This window comes from Bufo bufo, chromosome 1 (genome assembly GCF_905171765.1).
Source record: "Bufo bufo chromosome 1, aBufBuf1.1, whole genome shotgun sequence".
Lineage (NCBI taxonomy): Eukaryota > Metazoa > Chordata > Amphibia > Anura > Bufonidae > Bufo > Bufo bufo.
In genome coordinates, this window is record NC_053389.1 from 433,444,699 (window position 1) to 433,459,479 (window position 14,781).

A 14,781-nucleotide genomic window follows, 5' to 3' on the forward strand; every position below is an offset into this window, starting at 1 on the left:
CTCTGCTTCCTCATCCTCTACCAGCTCGTCATCCGGTCAGCGTAACACCTTCACCACCAACTTCAGCACAGCCAGGAGTAAACAACAGCAGACAGTTTTAAAATGTATCTGTTTGGGGGACAAACCCCACACCGCGCAGGAGCTGTGGAAGGGCCTTGAACAACAGACCGATGAGTGGTTTGTGCTAGTCATATAAATCACAGAAAAAATGCACCAAACGGATATGCCACTGACTATACTGGCTAGTCATAAATGCAGACATTAAAAGCTGAGACTTTCGCCAATATATTCCTGTCAGGAAAATATCAGAGCCCATCATTGCACCACGTCACGGTCACTCAGCATGGCAAAGGGTCCTACCACTACGCTACCCATGGTGTGAACACGGTCTGAAGGCGATGTAATCCAGCTCGCAGCCAGGCCTCCACACAAACGCCTAGCAGGACAACTAGTGCAATGTGAACAAAGCCAAGACTGCAAGCCACGCCCATATCAGAGCCTGTGATGGAGGTCACCAGGTGCAAAAGAGTGTTTGAATGCCAGGTAACGGCACATACACTACATATGAAACAAGACAAAAACACAGAAATATAGTGGCAATACTGGAGGAGCGGCTCAACCCCTAACACTGTAGCGTGTTTTACATTGGGGGAGCGGCCCCACCGCATGTGGACCGCAGCAAACGACTATCCCCAGCAAAAAATGCATACGGTGGAGGATGTCGGCGCGGTCCACATGCACCACAAAGGCATCCTACACAAAACGGAGCATTGTGCGGATGTAAATACAATCATATAAATCACAGAAAAAATGCACCAAACGGATATGCCACTGACTATACTGGCTAGTCATAAATGCAGACATTAAAAGCTGAGACTTTCGCCAATATATTCCTGTCAGGAAAATATCGGAGCCCATCATTGCACCACGTCACGGTCACTCAGCATGGCAAAGGGTCCTACCACTACGCTACCCATGGTGTGAACACGGTCTGAAGGCGATGTAATCCAGCTCGCAGCCAGGCCTCCACACAAACGCCTAGCAGGACAACTAGTGCAATGTGAACAAAGCCAAGACTGCAAGCCACGCCCATATCAGAGCCTGTGATGGAGGTCACCAGGTGCAAAAGAGTGTTTGAATGCCAGGTAACGGCACATACACTACATATGAAACAAGACAAAAACACAGAAATATAGTGGCAATACTGGAGGAGCGGCTCAACCCCTAACACTGTAGTGTGTTTTACATTGGGGGAGCAGCCCCATCGCATGTGGACCGCAGCAAACGACTATCCCCAGCAAAAAATGCATACGGTGGAGGATGTCGGCGCGGTCCACATGCACCACAAGGGCATCCTACACAAAACGGAGCATTGTGCGGATGTAAATACAATCATATAAATCACAGAAAAAATGCACCAAACGGATATGCCACTGACTATACTGGCTAGTCATAAATGCAGACATTAAAAGCTGAGACTTTCGCCAATATATTCCTGTCAGGAAAATATCGGAGCCCATCATTGCACCACGTCACGGTCACTCAGCATGGCAAAGGGTCCTACCACTACGCTACCCATGGTGTGAACACGGTCTGAAGGCGATGTAATCCAGCTCGCAGCCAGGCCTCCACACAAACGCCTAGCAGGACAACTAGTGCAATGTGAACAAAGCCAAGACTGCAAGCCACGCCCATATCAGAGCCTGTGATGGAGGTCACCAGGTGCAAAAGAGTGTTTGAATGCCAGGTAACGGCACATACACTACATATGAAACAAGACAAAAACACAGAAATATAGTGGCAATACTGGAGGAGCGGCTCAACCCCTAACACTGTAGCGTGTTTTACATTGGGGGAGCAGCCCCACCGCATGTGGACCGCAGCAAACGACTATCCCCAGCAAAAAATGCATACGGTGGAGGATGTCGGCGCGGTCCACATGCACCACAAGGGCATCCTACACAAAACAAAGCATTGTGCGGATGTAAATACAATCATATAAATCACAGAAAAAATGCACCAAACGGATATGCCACTGACTATACTGGCTAGTCATAAATGCAGACATTAAAAGCTGAGACTTTCGCCAATATATTCCTGTCAGGAAAATATCGGAGCCCATCATTGCACCACGTCACTGTCACTCAGCATGGCAAAGGGTCCTACCACTACGCTACCCATGGTGTGAACACGGTCTGAAGGCGATGTAATCCAGCTCGCAGCCAGGCCTCCACACAAACGCCTAGCAGGACAACTAGTGCAATGTGAACAAAGCCAAGACTGCAAGCCACGCCCATATCAGAGCCTGTGATGGAGGTCACCAGGTGCAAAAGAGTGTTTGAATGCCAGGTAACGGCACATACACTACATATGAAACAAGACAAAAACACAGAAATATAGTGGCAATACTGGAGGAGCGGCTCAACCCCTAACACTGTAGCGTGTTTTACATTGGGGGAGCAGCCCCACCGCATGTGGACCGCAGCAAACGACTATCCCCAGCAAAAAATGCATACGGTGGAGGATGTCGGCGTGGTCCACATGCACCACAAGCGCATCCTACACAAAACGGAGCATTGTGCGGATGTAAATACAATCATATAAATCACAGAAAAAATGCACCAAACGGATATGCCACTGACTATACTGGCTAGTCATAAATGCAGACATTAAAAGCTGAGACTTTCGCCAATATATTCCTGTCAGGAAAATATCGGAGCCCATCATTGCACCACGTCACGGTCACTCAGCATGGCAAAGGGTCCTACCACTACGCTACCCATGGTGTGAACACGGTCTGAAGGCGATGTAATCCAGCTCGCAGCCAGGCCTCCACACAAACGCCTAGCAGGACAACTAGTGCAATGTGAACAAAGCCAAGACTGCAAGCCACGCCCATATCAGAGCCTGTGATGGAGGTCACCAGGTGCAAAAGAGTGTTTGAATGCCAGGTAACGGCACATACACTACATATGAAACAAGACAAAAACACAGAAATATAGTGGCAATACTGGAGGAGCGGCTCAACCCCTAACACTGTAGCGTGTTTTACATTGGGGGAGCAGCCCCACCGCATGTGGACCGCAGCAAACGACTATCCCCAGCAAAAAATGCATACGGTGGAGGATGTCGGCGCGGTCCACATGCACCACAAGGGCATCCTACACAAAACGGAGCATTGTGCGGATGTAAATACAATCATATAAATCACAGAAAAAATGCACCAAACGGATATGCCACTGACTATACTGGCTAGTCATAAATGCAGACATTAAAAGCTGAGACTTTCGCCAATATATTCCTGTCAGGAAAATATCGGAGCCCATCATTGCACCACGTCACTGTCACTCAGCATGGCAAAGGGTCCTACCACTACGCTACCCATGGTGTGAACACGGTCTGAAGGCGATGTAATCCAGCTCGCAGCCAGGCCTCCACACAAACGCCTAGCAGGACAACTAGTGCAATGTGAACAAAGCCAAGACTGCAAGCCACGCCCATATCAGACCCTGTGATGGAGGTCACCAGGTGCAAAAGAGTGTTTGAATGCCAGGTAACGGCACATACACTACATATGAAACAAGACAAAAACACAGAAATATAGTGGCAATACTGGAGGAGCGGCTCAACCCCTAACACTGTAGCGTGTTTTACATTGGGGGAGCAGCCCCACCGCATCTGGACCGCAGCAAACGACTATCCCCAGCAAAAAATGCATACGGTGGAGGATGTCGGCGTGGTCCACATGCACCACAAGGGCATCCTACACAAAACGGAGCATTGTGCGGATGTAAATACAATCATATAAATCACAGAAAAAATGCACCAAACGGATATGCCACTGACTATACTGGCTAGTCATAAATGCAGACATTAAAAGCTGAGACTTTCGCCAATATATTCCTGTCAGGAAAATATCGGAGCCCATCATTGCACCACGTCACGGTCACTCAGCATGGCAAAGGGTCCTACCACTACGCTACCCATGGTGTGAACACGGTCTGAAGGCGATGTAATCCAGCTCGCAGCCAGGCCTCCACACAAACGCCTAGCAGGACAACTAGTGCAATGTGAACAAAGCCAAGACTGCAAGCCACGCCCATATCAGAGCCTGTGATGGAGGTCACCAGGTGCAAAAGAGCAAAAGGTTTGTGCCAGTCAGCCTCAAGCCCGGCCTGGTGGTGTGCGATAATGCGCGAAATCTCGTAGCAGCTCTGGAACTAGCCGGTTTGACGCACATCCCTTGCCTGGCGCATGTGCTGAATTTGGTGGTGCAGAGATTCCTTAAAAATTACCCCGATATGTCAGAGCTGCTGCATAAAGTGTGGGCCGTCTGTGCGCGCTTTTGGCGTTCTCACCCTGCTGCTGCTCGCCTGTCAGCGCTGCAGCGTAACTTCAGCCTTCCCGCTCACCGCCTCATATGTGACACGCCCACAAGGTGGAACTCCACCTTGCACATGCTGGCCAGACTGTGCGAGCAGCTGCAGGCGATAGTGGAGTTTCAGCTGCAGCACGCACGGGTGAGTCGCTCTGCGGAATAGCACCACTTAACCACCAATGACTGGGCCTCCATGCGAGACCTGAGTTCCTTGTTGCGCTGTTTCGAGTACTCCACCAACATGCCAGTGCCGATAATGCCGTTCTAAGCGTTACTATGCCACTTCTATGCCTCCTTGAAAAAACGCTCCTGGCGATGATGGAAGAGGATGTGGCATAGGAGGAGGAGGAAGAGGGATCATTTCGTAGGGTTTCCGGCCAGTCATTCCCAAGTGGCTCCGAGGGTGGGTTCCTGCACCCACAAACCCAAGGTACACAATTGTCCAGCCAGGGCACAGTTCTGTAGGATGATGATGTGGAGGATGAGGAGGAGGAGGAGATGGACAGTGGGGGCGCAGTGGAAGCAGAAGGCGAAGGTAGAGGACGAGGAAGAGGTCGCCAACGCATCTGGGGCACCACCAGCACCTCAGAAGGCAGGGTAAACATGGCCGAAATGTGGAAACCTTTGTCAGCACGCCACAACAACCAGCACCACCAGCTGATATGGAACGTCTTAGCAAGAGGCAACATTTCACCAACATGGTGGAGCAGTATGTGTGCACACGCCTACACGTACTGAATGACGGGTCTGCCCCCTTCAACTTCTGGGACTCCAGATTGGGCACATGGCCTGAGCTTGCCTTTTACGCCTTGGAGGTGCTGGCCTGCCCTGCAGCCAGTGTATTATCTGAACGTGTGTTTAGCACAGCAGTGGGCGTCATCACAGACAAGCGCAGCCACCTGTCCACAGCCAATGTGAACAAGCTCATGTTCATTAAAATGAACCAGGCATGGATCCCTCAGGACTTGTCCTTACCTTGTGCAGAATAGACATGTATACCGGCACTACCCAGCCATTGTTATACTGCAGCGCAATTGCTCATTCTTGTATTTTGGATATTTCACACTCTTTTAGAGTGTACCCTAATTAAAAAAATAAATATTTAAACCAAAAACCAATGTTGGCTACCTCGTCCTTCTCCACCGCCGCTTCCACCTACACTGCTACGTCCACCGCCTCCTCAAACTCCTACTCCATATGGAACTCCACCTCATAAATAAAATTTTATTTTTTTATTTGTACGTATTTTATATTATATCATTTCACTACTTTGTCAGTTAAATTTTCTGGTGAAATTCAGCAATTTTTGGGTGTATAGTACCACTGCTATACCAAGTAGACAGGTTTAAAAAATAAAAGAAAATTGTCAGTTACATTTTCGGGTGAAATTCACCAATTTTTGGGTGTATAGTAACACTGCTATACCTAGTAGGACGGTTAAAAAAAAATATATATATTTTACATTTTCGGGTGAAATTCAGCAATTTTTGGGTGTATAGTACCACTGCTATACCTAGTAGGCCAGTTAAAAAAAATATAAATTGTCATTTACATTTTCGGGTAAAATTCACCAATTTTGGTGTGTATAGTACCACTGCTATACCTAGTAGACCGGTAAAAAATATAAATAAATTGTCAGTTACATTTTCTGGTGAAATTAAAACATTTTTGGGTGTATAGTGCCACTGCTATACCTAGTAGACAGGTTAAACAATAAATAATTTGTCATTTACATTTTCGGGTGAAATTAACCAATTTTTGTGTGCATAGTACAACTGCTATACCTAGTAGACCGTTAAAAAAAAAATAGTTACATTTTCTGGTGAAATTCACCAATTTTTGGGTGTGATGTACCACTGCTATACCTAGTAGACAGGTTTAAAAAAAAAAATTTGTCAGTTACATTTTTTGGTGAAATTCACTAATTTTTGGGTGTAATATACCCCTCCTCTACCTAGTTGACAGCTTAATAAATTTCAATAATTTTTCTGTTACATTCTTGGGTTGACATTATACAATTTTAGACGTGAATAAACACCTGCTGTGCATAGGTGACAGGGAATAAAATTTTATAAATTATTCAGTAATTAATGCGCGCCACATCCTTTCATTCAATGCTTAAACTTTGAAAAATTGTCACACTTTTATGCTTTAATAATTTCTCACATATTTCAACTCTATCATTTTAAATTTGAAAAAATTAATCGTCCCTTGGATGTGGTCTCTCTTTCTCACGCTCCCTCTCTGGCCTGGAACCCTGATTCCCCGCCACCCGTGATCACCATGGTAGGGGTATAAAAGAACATCGAAAGTTAATAGAGCAGATATCAAATTGGATCGTGAACATCAACTTCTGGGTCTCCAAATTGGGCACATGGCCTGAGCTTGCCCTTTACCCCTTGGAGGTGCTGGCCTGCCCTGCATTAGGTGTATTGTCTGAACGTGTGTTTAGCATGACTGGAGAGGGTTATCACAGGTTATACTTCCCAATGTTTTGGGGTGTACCCTAATTTTAAAAATACAATTTAAAACCAAAAAGCAGTGTAAGCTACCTCCTCCTCCACTGTCCCTTCCACCTACACCGCCACATCCACCGCCTCCTCAACCTCCTACTCCATATGGACCTCGTCCTCCTAGATCAAGATTATTATTTTTTTATTTTTACCTATTTTATGTTATTTAAAGTCATTTCCATATCCACATTTGTTTGCAGAGCACTTGCCATGCTCTTAACCACATTTTGATGCCAATTGCAGCCCTCTTGCCCTTTCCATGACATTTTTACAGCCATTTTAGTGCTCAAAAGTTCGGGTCACCATTGACTTCAATGGGGTTCGGGTTCGGGGTCAAGTTCGCGTCCCGTACTCTAACTTTTTTCTCAAGTTCGGCCGCACCCGTCAAACCCAAACATCCAGGTGTCCGCTCAACTCTATGTGTGACACCTTTCTATCTAGTATTGGTGTAAATAGCTGATCCGGGGCGGCTCTTACTGGGAGTAGTCAAAGCACTGGGTGGGTGACTGCTCCCCACGATCCAGGCCAGGTTTTGACAGGCCTATAAAAAAACAGCCAGCAGTGTCAGGTGGGGGAATTACTTCTTTCTGACACTTTAACTGTGTGAAACTCTGCTGAGATCTGAGGCCTGTGTGTCGGCTGAAAGCTGAAGACAGTGTGTCGAGCTAGCAGTCCGCCTAAAGCCTGCAGTTGAACTTTCTGGGGCTAAGCATTCAGCCGGGTGTGGATTAAACACCCAGGATCAAAGGTGAATGTTTTTCTGTATGAACTGTTTTTGGTCTGAACTAACACCAATACTGAAAATGGGCTGTCATACTGTGAACCTGAAACTAGTGTGTCTTTGCCTCTATACTGTACCCACTTGTCCTGTCTGCCAGAGAAAATCCCCACAATGTCTACAATGAAATCCAAACAAGGAGTTACATAGTTAGTACAGCTGAATAAAAAGACATAAGTCCATCAAATTCAACCAAGGAATGGGTGGAGATGTGAATTTTAGGAAAGGATGGTGCGAGAACCAGACTTCTACAAATTTTCATAAGTATTATTGTTATTACTTCTAAGAATTCATCTAAGCCTTTTTTAAAGCTGTCGACTGTTCCTGCCATTACCACGTCCTGAGGTAGATTATTCTACAGATTCACAGCTCTTATCTTAAAGAAGCCTTGTTGCCTCTGGAGACTGAACTTTAGGCACAATGGGGATTTTTACTATGGAGGGGGCACAGAGGGCATTACTAGCACAGAGCGCATTACTGCTATTAAGGGGACACAATAAGCATTATTACTGTAAAGGGGGCACAATAAGCATTCTGACGCTAGAGTTCGACACATCGCAGATCGTGTTGACAGATTACTGGGAGGGGCTGGAGAAGATCCAGCGGTCATGGTCCATATCGGAACCAATGACAAAGTTAGAGGTAGGTGGAGAGTCCTTAAAAATGATTTCAGGGATTTAGGTCAATAGCTTAGGGCAAGGACCTCAAAGGTAGTATTTTCTGAAATACTGCCTGTACCACGAGCCACACAAGAAAGGCAGTGGGAGATTAGGGAGATTAACAAGTGGCTCAAGAACTGGTGTAGGAGGGAAGGGTTTGGGTTCCTGGAGAACTGGGCCGACTTCTCTCTCGGCTACAGGCTCTATCGTAGGGACGGGCTGCACCTCAATGGGGAAGGGGCAGCTGTGCTGGGGAGAAAGATGGCTAGAAGGTTGGAGGAGTGTTTAAACTAGGGACTGGGGGAGGGAAATTACTATCTTAGAGCATCTCAACGGAAATAAGCAAATAACGCCATATCAGCATGGCTTTGTGGGGGATCGTCATGCCAAACTAATTTTAATCAGTTTCTATGAGGAGGTAAGTTGTAGACTTGACAGCGGTGAATCAATGGATGTCGTATATCTGGACTTCTCCAAAGCATTTGACACTGTTTACCACATAAAAGGTTAGTATATAAAATGAGAATGCTTGGACTGGGAGAAAACGTCTGTATGTGGGTAAGTAACTGGCTCAATGATAGAAAACAGAGGGTGGTTATTAACGGTACACACTCAGATTGGGTCACTGTCACTAGTGGGGTACCTCAGGGGTCAGTATTGGGCCCTATTCTCTTCAATATATTTATTAATGATCTTGTAGAAGGCTTGCATAGTAAAGTATAAATTTTCGCAGATGACACTAAACTGTGTAAAGTAATTTACACTGATGAGGACAGTATACTACTACAGAGGGATCTGGATAGATTGGAGGCTTGGGCAGATAAGTGGCAGATGAGGTTTAACACTGACAAATGTAAAGTTATGCACATGGGAAGGAATAATGCAAGTCACCCGTACATACTAAATGATAAAACACTCAGTAACACTGACATGGAAAAGGATCTAGAAATTTTAATAAACAGCAAACTAAGCTGCAAAAACCAGTGTCAGGCAGCTGCTGCCAAGGCCAATAAGATAATGGGTTGCATCAGAAGGGGCATAGATGCCCGTGATAAGAACATAGTCCTACCACTTTACAAATCTCTAGTCAGACCACAAATGGAGTACTGTGTACAGTTCTGGGCTCCTGTAAATAAGGCAGACATAGCAGAGCTGGAGAAGGTCCAGAGGAGGGCAACTAAAGTAATAACTGGAATGGGGCAACTACAGTACCCTGAAAGATTATCAAAATTAGGGTTATTCACTTTAGAAAAAAGATGACTGAGGGGAGATCTAATTAATATGTATAAATATATCAGGGGTCAGTACAGAGATCTATCCCATCATCTATTTATCCCCAGGACTGTGACTGTGACGAGGGGACACCCTCTGCGTCTGAAGGAAAGAAGGTTTGTACACAAAATTAGAAAAGGATTCTTTACGGTAAGAGCAGTGAGACTATGGAACTCTCTGCCTGAGCAGGTGGTGATGGTGAGTAAAATAAAGGAATCCAAGAGGGGCCTGGATGTATTTCTGGAGCGTAATAATATTACACGCTATAGCTAATAGAGAGGGGTCGTTGATCCAGGGAGTTATTCTGATTGCCTGATTGGAGTCGGGAAGGAATTTTTTATTCCCCTAAAGTGGGGAAAATTGGCTTCTACCTCACAGGGTTTTTTTTTTGCCTTCCTCTGTATCAACTTGCAGGATAACAGGCCGAACTGGATGGACAAATGTCTTTTTTCGGCCTTATGTACTATGTTACTATGTTACTATGAAGGGGCACAGTGGGCATTTTTACTATACAGGGGGCAAAATGGGGATTATTACTATGAAGGGGATACAATGGGGATTATTACTATGAAGGGGGCACAATGGGGATTATTACTCTGAAGGGGGCACAATGGGGATTATTACTATGAAGGGGCACAATGGGAATTGTTACTGTGAAGGGGCACAATAGGTATTATTTCTGTGAAGTAGGCACAAAGAGGGCATTACAACTGTGAAAGGGGCACTGAGAGGGCACAACTACTGTGAGGGGGCACAATGTGGGCATAACTACTGTGAGGGGCCACACATCTGTACAAAACTACCGTGAAGGTTGTACAATGAGAGCACTACTACTGTGAGGGGGTACAATTTTTTTTTAAGTATTGGGGGGTACCACAGAAAGGACCCACCCCGGGTGCCAAACACCGTAGACACGCCACTGATCATGCCTCTATGGTCCTTATCAGTTTAGTTTCTTTCCTTTGTACATTTTACGGCTTCAGGGCATCCTTTCTATGGACTGGTGCCCAGAACGGAACTGCGTATTCCAGATGATGCAGCACCAAAGCTTTGTAAAGTGGTAATATTACATCCCTGCAGGGCCAGGATGAGGTAGTTTGGTACCCTAGCCAGAGCAGGCAAATTGATCCTCTTCCCCGATTAAATTTAATGTGACCCTACTAATAAAGAGATTAAAACACTTTTAACCAGTTAATGGCTGGGAATTATTTATTTATTTATTTATTTATTTTCATTTTTTACTCTGTCTTCCCAAAGACTTTTTTATTTTTCCATTTACATAGCCGTAAGAGGGCTTGTTTTTTGTGGGATAAGTTTGTACTTTCTAATTGCACCAATGCATGCAATGCAGTGGGAAGCGTTTCCTATGTGGTATAGCTGTATACTATGCTGTACAGCCTCAGTGCAGGGCTGATCGAGGTCTATGGAAGACCTGACAGCTCCTGCACTCACCCGGCCCCAGCGATCACATGACCACCAGGCTAGGACAGGAAGTGGCATAGCGCTCTGTATACAGTGATCTACCATGTTTCCCCGAAAATAAGACAGTGTCTTATATTAATTTTTGCTCCCAAAGATTCGCTAGGTCTTATTTTCAGGGGATGTCTTATTTTTCCATGAAGAAAAATACGGTACACATTTATTGTTGAACAAAAAAAAAAGGAAATCAGGGTGGGGAATCACTTAAAATGGCACAGGGTGATCAGAGAAGGGAATCAAAATGACACAGGGGTATCAGGGTGGGAGGGGGATCACTTAAAATGGCAAAGGGGGATCAGAAGGGGGAATCAAAATGGTACAGGAGAATCAGAGGGGGGGGATTACTATAGCATTTTAGTACCCCCTTCAGATCCTCCTGTGTCATTTTGATTCCCCCCTCTGATCCCCCTGTGTGATTTTAAATGATCCCCCTCCCCACCCTGATCACCCTGTGTCATTTTGATTCCCCCCTCTGAACACCCTGTGTCATTTTGATTCCCCCCTCTGAACACCCTGTGTCATTTTGATTCCCCCCTCTGAACACCCTGTGTCATTTTAAATGATCCCCCTCCCCACCCTGATCACCCTGTGTCATTTTGATTCCCCCCTCTGATCACCCTGTGTCATTTTAATTACCGTTTTCAGTTTCCCTCCCCCATCTTCACCAGACATCCCCCACCTTCCATCAGATATTCCCCCCCCTACCTGTCACCCCGTCCCCTGTGTGTCCGTGCCAGCCAAGTTGTGAGACTCCATCAGGGCAGAGCGAGCAGCGGTCGGAAGAAGGAGGCAGCTTGTCCTGGCAGCGGCTGCGGCCAATCAGTGAGCTCCTTACATTCTGGGGTGGCTTGCTTTATAATCGGGGAGGCATTATGTTCGGCCGATGCTTTATAATCGGGGAGGCCTTATTTTCGGGGGATGCTTTATAATCGGGGAGGCCTTATTTTCGGGGGATGCTTTATTATCGGGGAGGCCTTATTTTCGGGGGGGATGCCTTATATTACAGCGATAGGCAAAACTAGAGGTAGGTCTTATTTTCGGGGGATGTCTTATTTTCGGGGAAACACGGTAGAAGGAATGGACACCCAGGAATGGTCGCTGCCTTCTCTATAGGGTGCCCTGCTGTCACCGACAGTGGGCCCACCGCTCGGCAGCTGCGATCTCTGAATGGATGTTCCAGAATGTCCATTCCGGGATAAACCGCCCGCCCAAGGACGTTTATAGTCAATGGGTGGTCGGGAAGTGGTTATAGTAAAAGTGTTTTCGCACATGTCGATACGATACCCATGATATTTATTTTTTTAATTGTTTATGTACTTTTATTTTAATTTTCTAGAAAGGGGATGATATGAATTTTTCCTTTTTTCTTTTTGTATTTTTAAAAACCTTTTTTTGACACTTTTTTATAATTCTAGAAATCACATAACCAATCTGTCAATGGACAATAGGATGTCAAACCATGGGCAATCCAAAAAAATCAATATCAAACAGACAAATGCAAAGGGTGATCTCCTAATAAAATCGCAGAAAATAAAAAAATAAAGATAAAAACATCCTGCACATGTCTCTGGCTACATTTATTTTAAAAAATCACTGAAAAAAAGATAATGCATTAACAAAATAGTATATGCTTGAGGGAGTGGCACCGTCAAGTGTGAATGCACTCCTATTTTATCTTGGGGGTAGCATTCCTGTGCACTTTTGCCCTTCCTATCAAACAGACTGCCTTGATTAGGTGGTATATACACTGCGTGCAGAATTATTAGGCAAATGAGTATTTTGACCACATCATCCTCTTTATGCATGTTGTCTTACTCCAAGCTGTATAGGCTCGAAAGCCTACTACCAATTAAGCATATTAGGTGATGTGCATCTCTGTAATGAGAAGGGGTGTGGTCTAATGACATCAACACCCTATATTAGGTGTGCATAATTAGTAGGCAACTTCCTTTCCTTTGGCAAAATGGGTCAAAAGAAGGACTGGACAGGCTCAGAAAAGTCAAAAATAGTGAGATATCTTGCAGAGGGATGCAGCACTCTTAAAATTGCAAAGCTTCTGAAGCGTGATCATCGAACAATCAAGCGTTTCATTCAAAATAGTCAACAGGGTCGCAAGAAGCGTGTGGAAAAACCAAGGCGCAAAATAACTGCCCATGAACTGAGAAAAGTTAAGCGTGCAGCTGCCAAGATGCCACTTGCCACCAGTTTGGCCATATTTCAGAGCTGCAACATCACTGGAGTGCCCAAAAGCACAAGGTGTGCAATACTCAGAGACATGGCCAAGGTAAGAAAGGCTGAAAGACGACCACCACTGAACAAGACACACAAGCTGAAACGTCAAGACTGGGCCAAGAAATATCTCTAGACTGATTTTTCTAAGGTTTTATGGACTGATGAAATGAGAGTGAGTCTTGATGGGCCAGATGGATGGGCCCGTGGCTGGATTGGTAAAGGGCAGAGAGCTCCAGTCCGACTCAGACGCCAGCAAGGTGGAGGTGGAGTACTGGTTTGGGCTGGTATCATCAAAGATGAGCTTGTGGGGCCTTTTCGGGTTGAGGATGGAGTCAAGCTCAACTCCCAGTCCTACTGCCAGTTTCTGGAAGACACCTTCTTCAAGCAGTGGTACAGGAAGAAGTCTGCATACTTCAAGAAAAACATGATTTTCATGCAGGACAATGCTCCATCACACGCGTCCAAGTACTCCACAGCGTGGCTGGCAAGAAAGGGTATAAAAGAAGAAAATCTAATGACATGGCCTCCTTGTTCACCTGATCTGAACCCCATTGAGAACCTGTGGTCCATCATCAAATGTGAGATTTACAAGGAGGGAAAACAGTACACCTCTCTGAACAGTGTCTGGGAGGCTGTGGTTGCTGCTGCACGCAATGTTGATGGTGAACAGATCAAAACACTGACAGAATCCATGGATGGCAGGCTTTTGAGTGTCCTTGCAAAGAAAGGTGGCTATATTGGTCACTGATTTGTTTTTGTTTTGTTTTTGAATGTCAGAAATGTATATTTGTGAATGTTGAGATGTTATATTGGTTTCACTGGTAAAAATAAATAATTGAAATGGGTATATATTTGTTTTTTGTTAAGTTGCCTAATAATTATGCACAGTAATAGTCACCTGCACACACAGATATCCCCTAAAATAGCTAAAACTAAAAACAAACTAAAAACTACTTCCAAAAATATTCAGCTTTGATATTAATGAGTTTTTTGGGTTCATTGAGAACATGGTTGTTGTTCAATAATAAAATTAATCCTCAAAAATACAACTTGCCTAATAATTCTGCACTCCCTGTATAGGTGTACTTGCTCCTCCTCTCATTGGTTACTGGATGCACATAGAGGTGACTAGGAGCAGCACACTATATGTGCAGAGTCTGCACTCCTGAACATAGATGCCCAATGGCATGGGTAGGTTTAGTGTAGGACCTGCCTGACCTGAGACCACCTTGGCGGGGGTAGGTTGGCGCAGATGTGTTTTGATTCAAATATATTGGCTAAAAGTCTCAGATTTTACTACATCAGAGTGAGGGCTTAGTCCATATATAACGCTTGCATCTATTTTGTGCATTATTATCTTTTTTTTCTGTGATCTTATTAATATTTAACTTTTAATATAGTATACAGATAAAATAGCAGCCCATAAACATGTAGAGAAATAGATAAAAGTGACGCATGCTTGTGCAATGG